At 40.7% G+C, this 15037-nt stretch overlaps 1 long non-coding RNA gene across 1 annotated transcript; it reads left to right on the forward strand.

Moving 5' to 3' along the window:
- Positions 1–1802: 1802 nt before the first annotated feature.
- Positions 1803–14213, forward strand: LOC143212867 (uncharacterized). The gene is made up of 2 exons (XR_013009802.1): positions 1803–13054; positions 13128–14213. It is a non-coding gene; the product is annotated as an uncharacterized LOC143212867 (long non-coding RNA).
- Positions 14214–15037: the final 824 nt, after the last annotated feature.

The raw sequence follows: 15037 nt of genomic DNA on the forward strand, positions 1-15037 counted from the left end.
TGTAGGTCATTTTTTCCGATATTTCAAGGTCATCGACGTTTCTTCTTTTATGGAACGACGTATTTTGATTAGCGTAACATTAAATATTCTATAGGTCGAAGAAATGTTTAATTATCGAGTTAACCCTTCGCTGCATAGTGTATTATATCTGATACAGTTAACAAATCTGGTATATAGTAAACTCTGAATGTGTTTTCTTATATTCTACATATTTTATCTGATTTGATAAAATGTTGTTTTAATTTTTTTAAATGTTTTTCCCTTAATTAAAACACAAAAACTGACCTTCTTTCAATTTTTTCATCTCAATTAAATAAATCATGCAGTGAAGGCTTAAAATATGTTTATGCATTTATGGCTTCTGGAAATTTTCAAAAAATTCTAGAACAACATTCGACAGAATTTAGTACGATTTTGATTTATTTTCATATCTACGAGGGCGTTTTATTTGGTGTTCTCCCTTCTTAAAATTCCTCTAGAAAAATTGTAAATTACATAAGCATCTACTAATCAATTACTAAACATTTAAGTATTGCATGAGGTATTATACCATAGTCGTATCAATGAAATTTAAAAAATCGTAGAGAATGGAAATATTCTAGCATATCTTAAATATGCGAGTGCAAAGGGTTAAAACTCCGGTTGGATATTTACTATTGACCGGTGGGAAAATGCTAGGCTCCTCGGTGGCTCGATAATGACTCCCTTCTGTTCGATGATCGGCAGGACGTGTATCGTGTGCGACGATTACGCGATCGGAGACATGGATGAACGATGATTCGCCGGTCGCACATTGTGCGCAGCACAGGATTATCGTAATTTGACTTTTATACTGGCTGGTGACGTTCACCGGTTAGGTTGCTCGGAGTAATCTTCAATCCGGTTGCGAGAGTAAAACGAATCATTAACTAAAACCGATTACATCGTACTCATCTTCTTTTTACAGAATGGCGATCGATTATTTTTCGTAACCGCAAATTTCAGCGAAGAGTTTCTTGAACAATTAAAAATTCGACGAGCATTTTTCCCGGAAATGGCGGTTGAACGTAAGGATACGATGGTTATGATTCAGTTGCAAGTTTTGCCGTGTCACCATTTTGCTGTGGATGACGGAAAAATTGTAGCGCGTTGGATTTTAATGAAAATATGTTGTCAGATCCTGGGAATCTAGATGAAAGTTTTAGAATGTGGTCTGAACAATCAGAAATTGATAATTAACAAGAGGAGGGGTTCTTCCTTCAACAATCTTAATAAGTTGAATTAATAATCGAAGTTACGGGTAGAATTCCGAAGAAAGAACCTTCCAGTTTGTATACGTCCCAACGTTGGGACTCCTTCGAGCTGCTAATCTGTTTATAAACGGAGAACTGGAGCTTATCTTACGATAATAAACATCAGACTGAGAGCGGACAGAAACCATTGTATACGTTCAGATCGATAACTAAGATCGTTCTGCTCATTCTACATTTCGTAATACACATAAATATCATATCTAGACAGCGGGTCTCCATGTGAAATAAACATTGCCCGAACGGACTGAAATTGGAAGCTACATATTTTCATTTCGGATAATGATACAGCAAATTTTTAGTGGTGACTCTGAGTCGCCACTCGACCACTAACAAGGGAAGGACCCCAAGTGTCCGATTTCGATTTTGATAATTTTTTGTGAGACGATGGTATATGGATCCCTAATGATGTCTGCAAAATATTAGGTGTAGTTACTCAATAGTTCTAAAGATATGAACAATTAAAGTTTCATACCTGTGAATCACGGCTAATGGAAAGGTATGAAACTTTAATTGTTTATATCTTGAAAACTATTGAGTAACTACACCTAATATTTTGCAGACATCATTAGGGATCCATATACATACCATCGTCTCACAAAAGATTATCAAAATCGAAGTCGGACACTTGGGGTCCTCCCTTGTAAGGATTCACATTTACGTTTAAGAAAGAATGAGACTCACGAAGTTTCGGATAAGCTTATCTACAAATACCAGAACAGTACAACCTACAGTGGTCCACGAAAGTGTTCGTACATGAGAACCAACGTTTAACTTAATTTTCACGATATTTTACTAGCCTTTTTAAAAATTGTAATTATACATGCATTATTTGCACTACATAATAAACGTTCTTTATTTACACGAAGAAACAAATTTTCATTTAATTCATACTTACACCATTTTCAAGATAAAGAACTTCGCTTTAATTATGTACAATTACAATTTTCAAAAAGGCTAGTGAAGTTTCGTAAAAATTAAGTTAAACAAATTTGGTTCTCATGTACGAACACTTTTGTGGGCCACTGTATTTCGGGGAAACTGTCAAATCGTCAGGAGGGATGCATGCGGGTTAATAAGATTGAAAATAATATTGCTTAAATCCGACGTCTATTGCCAAACAATTTATTCAGCCTACTGTGAACGTTGATCACAGGCGTGTTGAGAACCTATAGCAATTACAAAAGCAGAGAGAGATTTCAAGTCCAGGTAGTACAGAACATTGGTTCTAGGTGTAGTTGGACTAAGAAAAGTCCGAATTTGCAGCCACAGGTAAGCACCATGGGGTCGTTGGGAATGCCCGCGCGGTTTATGACCGTAGGACTCTTTTCATACCCTCCAGCCACCTGCGCCTCGAGGCAGGCTTGGTTTTCCCAATTTTTCGGGCGGTCACCGGCGACGTTACGGTTCGAAAGTGGTATTGCTTTATACGCGACAAGAACCGTCTAAAAATGGCGTACAGGAGAAACTAACGCCCGTAGCGCAAGGATGCAGGAAAACTGAAGAAAACGTACACCGGCAGCAGCTCTCGGCGTGTGCGATTAGCCTCGAGTATCAAATCGCTCGTAGCGAAAGACCATTTAAGGCTTCGTACCATAAGCAATACCTCTCGGTGATGAAACTCTATCTGCAATCGCGGTGGACTGAAGCGATTAACGTATTAGAAGGTTTAACTCGATCGGTCAAACAGTTCGCGGCAAAAGGAGTTTCCTCCGGGCGATGTTGCCTCTGTTGTTTCCAGCTCTGCTCTTTCTTTCCATTCCGAACACTCGGATTCTTGCTTCGATTTTCATGTTTTCCTGCATTTATCAGGAATACTAGCATTGTTACCGTTGAACAATTAACGGGGCTGACTTATTTCTGGAAGGATGCCACAAGTTTAATTTTAGTAATTAATCCTGAAGGACTTCCGGGATAAAAACATATTTGAGTTGACGCCCAGATAGTACACGACGTCTTAATGACGTCTACTTTAGGTCTGGAAGTCGTACGAACTATAAAGACGTCTTTAAGACCATAAACAGTGTGGTTTTTGTATATCCACAATCTAGCAGTATTAGCATTGGTATTATTTGTTCGAGTTTTAGTGTTTTTGCTTCAATTTGAATTTCAATTTTAATTTCAATTCCAATTCCAATTTCAATTTCAATTTCAATTCCAATTTTAATTCCAATTCTAAATCCAATTCCAATTTTAATTCCAATTCTAAATCCAATTTCAATTCCCATTTCAATTCCCATTTCAATTTCGATTCTAATTTCAATTTTTATTGTGATTTTAATCGTAATTGTAATATTAATTTGTATTATTTTAATTGTGATTTTAATTGCAGTTGTTATTTTTGTTACACCTTTTATGTCCAACTGCAGACGTCTTTAAGACGTCTTTGTACTATCTGGGCGGCTACCTGTGTATCACAAGTGGCTAAAAATTTAATCAACGATTGACGAATAAACTTCTACTTCAATCGTTAATCGCAATTAACAATTAAACACCTACTTTACTCGTTAATTGCAGTTAACGATTACATTCTTTTTCAATAGTAATCGTCAATCGGATAATTGATTATTGTATACTGATTAGTATTACAGTATACTGGAAAAAATGTGTAAACTGAACTTTTGTTGAGATATATTTCTGTCAATTCTCTATTTCTGCTCTCTGTCTCTCTCAAGGAGAGGGACCTTATCATGGATAATGGATAATGATAACAAAAACAATGATATCTTTTTTTAATCAATGATAGACAATTAACATCATTAATCGATTGGATCAATCGTCCATTTTTCAATGATCACCAAAAAAGGTGAAAAAATCGTACACATTAACCAATCAATCTTGGTTAAAATTTTAATTGATTAATGCCCAGTAGTGCGTTATAACTAATTGGGCCTTGGGCAAAGTAGAATTTCGGGGCCCCTAACCCCAACTAAATAACTTTATGAGAAAAACGTAGAATTTGGATCTTGGATCATGGTTTGTGTTCGGAGCCCTCTTTTGCTTGGGGCCCCGGGCATTTGCCCAAGTTGCCCATAGGGTAATGCACTGTTAATGTCCAACTCTGATGTCTACCAAATTTCAGATTTTTGTATCTTCTGTGTTTCGAGATTGTCTTACCGTTACAGAGGACAAAGAAATAACACTAATTTAATTTTAGCAATTAGGTGGTACCCTTTTTAGATCTGAAATCAATTAAAATCGTACGAAATTCTGTTGTATTTTATATCCTAGCAGTTCTTGAACATTTTCAAAAGCCATAATTGCAGATCCGCAGTCCAGTGATTAGTGAAATTAGCAATAGAGAAGAACCAGCAAGGAATTGAATCCAACATTGGAAATGAATCTCGTCCACGATACATTCGGAGCGAAATATAGCGGCGGCCCTGATATTATTGTAATAGTGGAAGAAAATCTCAGCTGTTTCTATGAACCGTGTTTCCACATTTTCGACTCTCGGCGTCACTCGGACAGACACGTGTTAACCGCAAGACGTTCAAGCTAAAATTATAATGTCACCTGCTTGGATGACACAAGCTCTCCGATGTCGGAGGATCCGGAGAAAATGGCGTTTTACAGGAAAACGTAGAGACATACGTTATTCGTAGAAGGCCTAGTGATACCGAGCGTTAGTCGAAGACTGCTCGCGGAGAAACGGTCTGTCGCGTCTAGCGCCGCAGTTCCGCGTTAATTATGCATTCAGAAATCTTCCTTTGTCATATCTCCGCGAGACAAAAGAAACGAGCGGTTGCGTAATCGGCGTGTCACATGTTCGACGCGTTATCATCGGCGTACGCCAGTCTTTCCGCGAGAGATAGTACTCTGGGAAGAGACAATTCGCCCGTGGAGTTCCGAAGACGTACACATACGTCCTCGTAGGATTATTAATATTTTTCACAGGCGAACATACTCAAGATATTTTCGTTAATAGTTAAATTAGATTGACCTGGGACGACGAACGGCGTCATATCGGCGACGTAAACTCGATAATTCGTAAACTTGAAAACTCGATTTGATTATTATAGTAACAATCTCTGTGTTTTTCTTAGATATTATTGTAGAGCACGAAAAGACGAATCCAACGACTACGACGACCGTATGGTTTCGATCATTCCATCTCGAGATATTCGTGTCTGAAGAGAACAAACCTAAAGTTACCTAAAGAAACTTTTTCTTTCAAAAACAAATACTTCGAGAATACACAATCGGGACCATATGGTCATTGTAGTCGTTGAACTGGTATTTCCAAGCTCTACAAGAATATCGAAGAGAAATACAAGGTTTATATTGGAAGCAGTTAAACATGTTTATACCAAAGTAATATTTTCGAATACCTCGAGATTGAATAATCGTAATGGTATGTTCATGGTACTCGTTGGACTCGTCTTTCCAAGCCCCGCAAAAATATCGGAGAATATATATAGGGTGTCATATAAAAAGACTACTTATACTTCTTAAAATAGCGAGTGGATATTAAAGGAAATGCTTTGAGCGCATTTCTTCGACGTTTAAACTATCCTGGTGGCTACCGAATCAGTGGAACTTTTCCCGCCTCCCCCTCTTCGTTGTCTACCGACCGGTGAACGATAATTAAGGCTTAGCTAATCACGACGTTCGATTGCTGAAATCTCCTCGGCGGCGATTTCGCGTGGCGGCAGCAGCAGGTTTCCCGCGACACCGCCAATCCCTTTTCTGCGAACCCGGTCCCGGTCGATCGGGGTCGCAAAATTTCCATTTTATTGCAAAACCTGGCCTGGCGATCCCGGAGGGCCGCCGCGCGTTCGCGCAAGCTGCTCGCTTTTACGAGCCCGGCACTGACCTCTGACACGCCGGGATGCGACGCGCCGTGATCATTCTGCTGTCCTACGTTCGCCTAACTACGCCTGGGAAAAGCCACGTTCGCACCTACAGTGCCGGACAGCGCACGTACAGAATGCGGTGGTGACGTGGGCCTCGGTTATATATTCAATAAAAATTGTTCTACGTCGAAAAATCTTGTTCTTCTTCGGTAACTTCGTAGTGCTGAAAATAATATTTCGAATTCTTTCAAATCGCAACCAATTTTTGTTGTATATATACACATGTATAAAATTTTTACGAGAAATGTAAACCAATGTTTCTATCTCGATATTGCGACAGAGCGTAAAAAGACGAATCCAACGAGTATAATGAGCATATTGCTTCGATCATTCAATCTGTAGATATTCGTGTCTGAAGGGGCCGGGTTAGGTTAGGTTTGTCCCTTCAGATAGGAATATCTCGAGATTGAATGATCGGAACGGTATGTTCATTATACTCGTTGGATTCGTCTTTTTACGGTCTACAGGAATATCGAAGAGAAAATATAGGGTGTCGTATAAAAATAACTGCCGACGAGCTTTAAATATGGATTATGTGTCTACTTATTGGTAAGATGCACTAAGTGCAATGTGGGGATTAGTATTAAAGGAAATCTGTCGAGGATAATTTCCCGGCAACGCGTAGTTTCATCGGGAAAATATCAACTGAAATGAAAAAACTTCGCGAATCCCTTGGACGGAGGGATGCAGTAGCACTTAACCTTTGGCACGAGCGGCGAATCTGCATCGGACTGCAGCGGCCGCGTGCGCCCTCTTCTAGCCGAATCGATATTCTCCCAGTAATGCAGGTAATTTATTGCTTAACACTCTGATTACCATGTGAATAACGGGTGGTACGCGGATAACTATGCTCATGTCGGCATGCTCGCGCACCACTGCCCGTCGCGTCGTATAAATTCATTGGGAAAATGCGCGCGCGTTCAAGTATCACAAGACAAGACAATAGAGTGGGAAGAAGAATATTTTCGAAAATGACGAAATTATGCCAAGTTTTTGCGTAATGGGTTTTTTTCAACGACTCATCTCTCGGGTCTGTTAGGCTCGATTTATCGACGGTCTCGATCGCCAGATCGTATCGATCTCGCTGTTTTCAAAGCGACAGATTAACCGTATCGCCCGAAATGGTTATCGGACGACCAATCAGCCTGGGACGTGCTCGTCCTTTTGCTCACCTACTATTTTTTTATTGCACGGTGCATATATTTGTTTCGTGGTCTCAGAAATTTTTAAGATGCTATAAGTAGGATAAAAAGTCGGACAGATCGTAATTGCCGGTGACCGGGTCTCGTCTGAACCCATTCCAACGATTTCTGTATACTCACATGTGTATAGACTGCGGATCTTTGTGCAAAATAAAAATTGTCTGTATCGATTGCAAGGAATAGAAACTATATAGAATTTTATTTCTTCCCTTAATGATTTTAGTAGAGAAGAAATCATATACTGGTATCTTCAATTTTTTTAATTTTTCGACAATTTTGAATTTCATCTATTCAATTTTGCTATAAATGCGTAAAGATTCGCTGTCTACTCATATAGAGTATACAGAATACCAGGCCTGGCCAACACAAATGGTTTCGCGGGCCACTTTGATGACGTTTAACGTAATACAAGTACAAAATGAATAAAACTTTATTGTTATACGCTGCACTTGCGCATTATAACAATGACACATGCAAATTTTCATTTATTTGATATTTTTTGCATACATAGAACGAGAAACAAAAATTTCAATAGAAATATAAAATCGCACGGCGAGCCGCGTGTTGGCCAGGCCTGCAGTATACGAAAGTTGAGGCACGAAAAGGTGGTCGAGATCCTGACGCGTGTCGTGGGTCACCGCAGACCCAGGCATCGTCGTGAAAGAATGAATATTTCACGTGACAAGATTTTAGTAGTCGCCAATAACGAATACGGTCGGTCTTCAGCAAATTGTCGCCGCCGTTGCATCAGGTTCCCGTCAATCGATGGCAAGGTTGTTCTGGGGAAGTTGTTGAGGGCGACGGACTTATACGGTAGGAAGTTATACTTGACCTGCAATTTTCATAACGCGCGAGCGTTCTAGGCGTTCATCCTTTCTACAATGTTCGTCTATCCACGATCGGTGTGCCCACACGCGTTAAATCGGCTCGTGCGAATCATAAATCACTGTCGGAATATTTATATTACCATTTTACAGGCCTCCATTGATAAGACTTTGCAAGCATTTCCTCTTAACGCGTTACCTACCACCATTTGCAACAGCTCTCGCAGTTAGTCTAGGCTAGTTAACTAGACCGTGTATGTTTATGCAAAATAAAAATTGTCAATTGCGAGACACGGGAGCCATTCATCAGTTCCAATGATCTCGAGAAACTAAAATCACTTAGCCAGTAGTTCCATGTTACTCCCCAGATAGCACATAACGTCTTAAAGACGTCCATTTTACGTCTATTTTAGGTCTGAAAGTCTTACGTCCTAAAAAGACGTCTTTGTCCCATAATAATAGTAGCAATTGATGAATTTAATTTGTCCCATAATAACAGTAGCGAAAGAAAATAAATATAGAACGCAACATTCATTATCAAAGAACTAGATTATATTAAACAATAAATTAAAAATATTACTCCTAATTTCTATTTTGAGTGTTCAGATAGTTTCTCTGGATTTTTCAATAATTTCGTTACTGCATTTTAAACTTGTAGGTAGGATCCCTTGGTTGCGATGCTTTGCTTTCCCTATATGCGTGAGCTTAAAACTATAGGAGCCATCGTTCTTCATTGCTTCCAGAATAACTTGTTTTCCTTTCGTCTTACTTTTACAATGGGTCGATATTCAACTGAAACAAAACAATTAATTTCGATCAGCGGATGAAATTAGAAAAATAGTTATAATTCGTAATAATTAGGAATACCTGAAAATTGAAAGATGTGTCGAAACAAATGACAGATGTCATGAAACCTTGATTTTGATGGAAGGCTTCGCAATTTTGCGCTACGACATAACCTACAGCTGCATTCGCCAATAATTCCCGTTTAAATATTGACTTGCTATTAGTATCCCAGTAAGCAAACATGCTCGATTTTGGACAGCATACCCTACCACCATAAAGCGATACTTCTGCGTCCGAATAAGTATGGCTTCATGCTGGCACGGTGTACAAGCTGAGGGCAGCACGGTCGCACTAATGTGGCGGACGTTGGATAATATCCCTTGTGTAGTTAACCTAAATGATTATTTAAACCCTTTCTATATTTAACATGTATGCACAAATTCTCATTATAAGACTATAAATGAATATACCAGCGAGTAAAGAATGGACATTCAGAGAAATTTTGTTATATATTTTAGAGGAAAATTAATAAATTGTTGAAAGAAATACAGTAAATGCGTACACGGGTACCCGGTTGACTCGGGGACCCGATTGACCGGTCGCCATATTAGTGCGACCGTGCTGCCCTCTTAAACAAAGGACCTAACCCAGACCGGGTCAGCATAAAGCGGTACTTCTGCGTCCGAATAAGTATCGCTTTATGCTAGTAGGGTGTGCTGTCCAAAATCGAGCAGATTCCGAGCATCCTGAGCTTCGAGCGAGTTCTCACAGCTTAATGCTCGACATCTGCTGGCATCGTACGCTTCCAGGTTGTGCTCGATGTCTGCTCAAGGCAGGCTGACTATGATGAGATTATGGGACAGAGGGAATATTATGTTTATTAACGTGTCTTTTGTTCTCTGCTTTGAACCAGATCAAATAAAAATTGGAAATCGAATTAAAAAGTCGAAGCGAACGCAACAATATCTACGTATAATCACTTTTTCAGTTTCGTATCTGACCTATTGTTTCGCGTTAACAATGCAACACCCTTTAGACCCCAGATCGTTTTTCCATCGTCTTCTAGCTGATCTGTCGAGCCTCAATATTCTATTCCGACGGTGGCCCATCGGGACAAATAATTATGCATAGCTGCATTGTCGTCGGCGCCCAGGAGTCGAGTAATCGGTGCATCGTAATTGGATCGTGTATCGCACGAGCCGTCGAGCGGATTCGAGAAACGTGGACTAATTGGGGGGATTCCCTGTTTCTGCCGTTTTTAATAACCGGCTCGCGCAGATTTTCGTTGGATCACTGACACGACACCGGCTTGTACGTGACGTGTCGCGAGTGAAACGCTCGCCGAAAAACCGGAACGAAATTCTGTTCGTCGCAGCGAAATGTCCGCTAATTAGTGTACGAATCTGAATTAGAATTAATTAGTTCAAATTACGACACGACTTGAAATTTCTTTTGGAACCTACATGATCCTATCACAAAGCGTGATCTTTCACCTTCAATTTGAGACCTCGATCGTCCCGAAATTCCTACGGGAACACATTCTAAAATCGTCTCGAAGAACTCTTTGACGATTTCGGCCGACCTAGTTCGGATAGTCGAGATTCTACTAAACCGTGGATTAAACAAGCAGATACAAACCGAATTGCATCGTGTGGGATATCATTTTAATCGGAAAAATGTCACGGATATGTTTCTGAAAGTGTCACAGAGAAATTATTAGAAACAACGGAGTGCTATCGTGAAATTAGTGTCGTTTTGCCGAAGTTTTGTCAATTGCTACTCTTTTCCCCGTTTATGTAGAGTCGCCAGATTAGGATTTGTGTTCCCACTTTTTCCCCTTCTACGTCTCCGTCCCAAGGTCACGTGACTGATGCGGTACAGCAGAGAGGGGGCTAAGAGGGGGTTCTCCCTCCCTGATCTGGCGACTCTGCTCCAATGACTCGTATTCTCTCAGCTTTTATTTCTCAGCTATCCCATCGCCTCTATCGATTTAATTAACGCCGTTCTCTGGGATAACGATGAGCTTGCGAATCGAAGACCCGCATTGTTGGCCCAGTGTTTCCCTCGGCGAAATTTCCTCGTCCCAAGAATCCTCTTGTAACCTGTCTCCCCCGGAGACCGTCATTTTTCTCCCGCTCGTTTGCGTCATCGGCTGATTTATTAATTCCACTCCGGCCCGACACGTACCGACTGCTTTGTGCAAAAAGAATTGCTTTGCCGAAATGATTTTTTTATCCTCCTCCGTCGGTATAGCTCGGCTCTCGTCCGTTTCTCTCGTCGCAGCCCTTTCGATTCCATCCTCCACCCCCCTCCGAAACGCAATTTCCGTCCGCGAGCAATTGCTATCATTTTCTTGTTTCGGCCCCATGCTCTGCTCGGTATTTCGCGCGGTCGCAAACCCAGACTTTCCGCACGGTTTTTCGAATTCAAATTGCCAGCCGCCGATCGATGTTTCGAATTAATGCGTCCGGTATTATGATTGCTTATCAGTGGATTTTGCATCTGTGACAATAACGTGCTACTCGATACAGGAGAAATATCAACAAATTTTAGGAATGTTGCAGACACTTCGTAAATGTATGGGGCATTGTAAAATATCGTTATGTGCATTTGCCACTTTTGAAGGATTTTTAATTTCTTTTTGTTTTGAATTTTGTTCTTTTTGGCAATTTATTAGGACTCTTATCTGTTAAAATGGTTGATGTCTTCTGTCAACAATTTTAATGAAATAATAAGAGTGTCCTCTTGAATTCTTCTGGAGTTTTTACGGTTTTTTTCTATTAATTTCTATCATAAAATAATAAAATCTGCAGTGTAAAAATGACTGTAAAAATGAGTGTAAAAAATGACTGTAAACAGCACTCAGTTATAGCACTATCAAGTCGAAGATTTTTGTAAACTCACGAGGCTCAACAGTTTAGCTAGCATTCACGAAGTTGTCAAAGTAGTTACGAACTGGCTACGTTGTTCTATACTTTTGATGGCGGTGGATCATTAGACTGTAGTTGCGAAGCAGAAGAAAATTACACCTGTGCCATTCTGGTCTATAAGTTATTTCTTCTGCAAAGTATGTGGAAGGATCGAAAAATGTGCGGTTTTCAGGAATTCTTTTCAGGATAACCGATCAGTGAGAAATTCTAGTTTTTGGCAGTGATGTCGACACAGCTCTTGACTTGATTGTCAATTTTTTTCAGGACGAAATATTACAAAATGGCGGGGTTATGCACTATTTTAACCCAGACTATCCCAAGTGAATACTTGAGGCACAATAAAATAAAAATTTAATTAAAAATGTGTGTGTTTTCAGGAATTTTATAAAGGATGTGTTTGATTTATGTCTTGCATGCGTCACACTGTCACGTGACTCGGCACTAGCAGAGGAGGAGGTAACTTTCTCTCCTCAATTCGTCCTCCCACCCCTCATCTGGCTACTCTGATCTATAAAAGGCAACGGGTGAAGGGTGTTTGACCGCAGAATAAAATGAATAGAGGGTCGGGGTGGGAAATTGATCACTAATGAAAAAATTCTGTGGACAAGATAATAGTACCAAATGATTTTGTGGATATTGCACGGGTCTACCTAAGTACACCGTGCAGATAAACACGCGTTCACCCCGTGTAAAAGCCCCGGCTTGTGAAATAGGGGATGTTTAGCAGCCAAGGGATGATTCAAGCACCCAGCCACCCGACTGGCTCCCATTCCCTAAACTGTGAGCTGTCCATTCAACTGGCGGTGCTAGGGCCGCCTTTCAAAGTGGGCTGTCTTTGTTCTAGTTATGGTTGTACACACGCGTCTATAACAGTGCTGTAACCACCAACGGCAGGAAGACTTGATTGGCCGAAGGAAACCTCTTCCTATCAATCTGCGAACTTATCATTCTTGCGTTCAAACCACTTCTAACTTATAATTAGACTTATCGTCGCTCAAAGTAGCACAACTGCATAAATTTTTTCAATAATAAACTTTTCTCGACAATTTCAGTAGGTCGATCATCTCCAATTATTTTCTGCATAAATTTCGAGGGAATTCTCACACATTCACACTCACAGTCAAAGTGGCCGGCTGCTATTTTCGTTTTTACACAATTATTGAATTTGTAAGAACTTATAGAAATTATATTACGTACAATTATTCTAATGACCGAATAAAAATCGTTTCTATCCTTCCAGAACCTGAATGTCCGGAAACAGCAACAATTTCCAAGGACACAGAGCATAAGAAGATCTCGAAGACAATGCTTTCCAAGAAAGATGCTCCTCTGGAATCACGGATCTTCGGACGGATAGAATCGTTGACGTTCGAAACGCGTCCTCTAACTTCGACTTCGCGAAGACAAGGGCTCGAAGTACAAGGCAAACAGGCCATAGCGTAGGAAGAGGAAACATCTAATCCCTCCGCTACCCTTTCGAATGTATATATATGTATACATACACAGAGCCACGGGAAAAGTAAAAGGAAGAAGAAGAAGAAGAAGAAGGCGGATGGATTCCGTCGTGGAAAAGTATATGGCGGGTAGAAAGCACGGAACTTTTCCAAGAAATGGTAGAGCACTGGTCTCTGGAGCGAGATGACGTATGGAAAAGCCTTGAGGCCGACGAGGATACTGAATAGGAAGTGAGAAAGAGGGAGAAAGAGAGATGCGGGTCGAGCAGGGGAGAGGAAGAGAGAAAGAGAGAGAGTAGAAAATGGCTTAGAGAGACGAGAGGAATGCGATTTGGGCGAAGCAGAAGGGAAAGAGGGTTTACTGGAAAAGGAGCTGGCCTCTCTCTGCTTGGGGGTGTTCGGGAGAGAGAAAACGGTATGAACTGGAGGTATGGAGAGGAATAAAGAGAGACAGCGGGCTGTAGAGAGTAAAAGCAGAGGAATAGGGATGAAGAGAGTACAAGACAGAGAAATAGGGATGAAGAGTGATAGGGGGTGAAGAGAGTAAAAGACATAGCTGCAGGGATACAGAGAGTAAAAGACAGAGGAATAGGGATGAAGAGAGATAGGGGGTTGAGGAGAGTAAAAGACAGAGAAATGGGGATGAAGAGAGATAGGGGCCTGAAGAGAGTAAAAGACAGAGCTACAGGGATGAAGAGAGAAGAGGGCTGACGAGAGTGCAAGACAGAGATAGGGGGCTGAGGAGAGTAGAGTACAGAGCTACAGGGATGAAGAGAGTTGGCGAGTTGTAGAGCGAGGACGAGGGATGGGAAGGGTTGCACTGGAATGAAGAGAGAAAAAGGCCTAGAAAGAGGGATGCACGGAATGGAGAGTTGAAGAGAGAAGGCATCATGAAGGGGAAGCTTGAGTGAGGAAGAGGGATGCAGAGGGATGAAGAGAGACGGAGGGATCAGCTAGGGGGCTAGCGCTGAAGGACCAACGGAGAAGGCATCGGTAATGGTGTTGGTGGTAGAGACGGTGGTGGCAGAAGCGTCCGAGGGAGGGGAAGGAGGGAAACCTTTCACGAGTCGAGTGTAACGGGGGTGCAGGTTTTGGTTAGGGGTTAGGATCGTTCGAAGGGACCACACTGGAGAGGAAAAGGCGAGCTGTCTCTCTCTCTCTCTACTCTGTCTCCCTCTGTTGCTCTGGGAGAAAGGGAGATGTGCATAGTGCGTCTAGGTCGACGGATCGGCCGAGAAAGTGAGACAAAAGGGCAACGCGAGAGGTACAAGGTGTTTGAAAAGTAACTTCCTGGTTTTTGCCTCGCCTGCGAGACCCTGAGAGAGAGCCACTGCTGAACTTCCAGAGTTTTCTTAATATTTCGAGAAATATGGCGGTTTCATTGTACTCAGACAAATCGATAATAGATGATTTGATTTTGTGCTAAGTTAGCTGGAATTCATTTTCACAATTTGGACACAGATGCTCGGATAGTAGAACAGTTCTGTACCGTACTAAATATAATGTATATTTTATCATGATAATATAAAATATATCTTGTATATTTTAAAATATATGTTATATATTTTTTTTCACATGATATATGTAATATAAAATATATATTATATACTTTATCACAATAATATAATAATATAAAATATTAAAAATTGTGTAAGGAGGTTTAAGGAACTCAAGGACAATTCAAGGTTGTACTATT

This window comes from Lasioglossum baleicum, chromosome 10 (genome assembly GCF_051020765.1).
Source record: "Lasioglossum baleicum chromosome 10, iyLasBale1, whole genome shotgun sequence".
NCBI lineage: Eukaryota > Metazoa > Arthropoda > Insecta > Hymenoptera > Halictidae > Lasioglossum > Lasioglossum baleicum.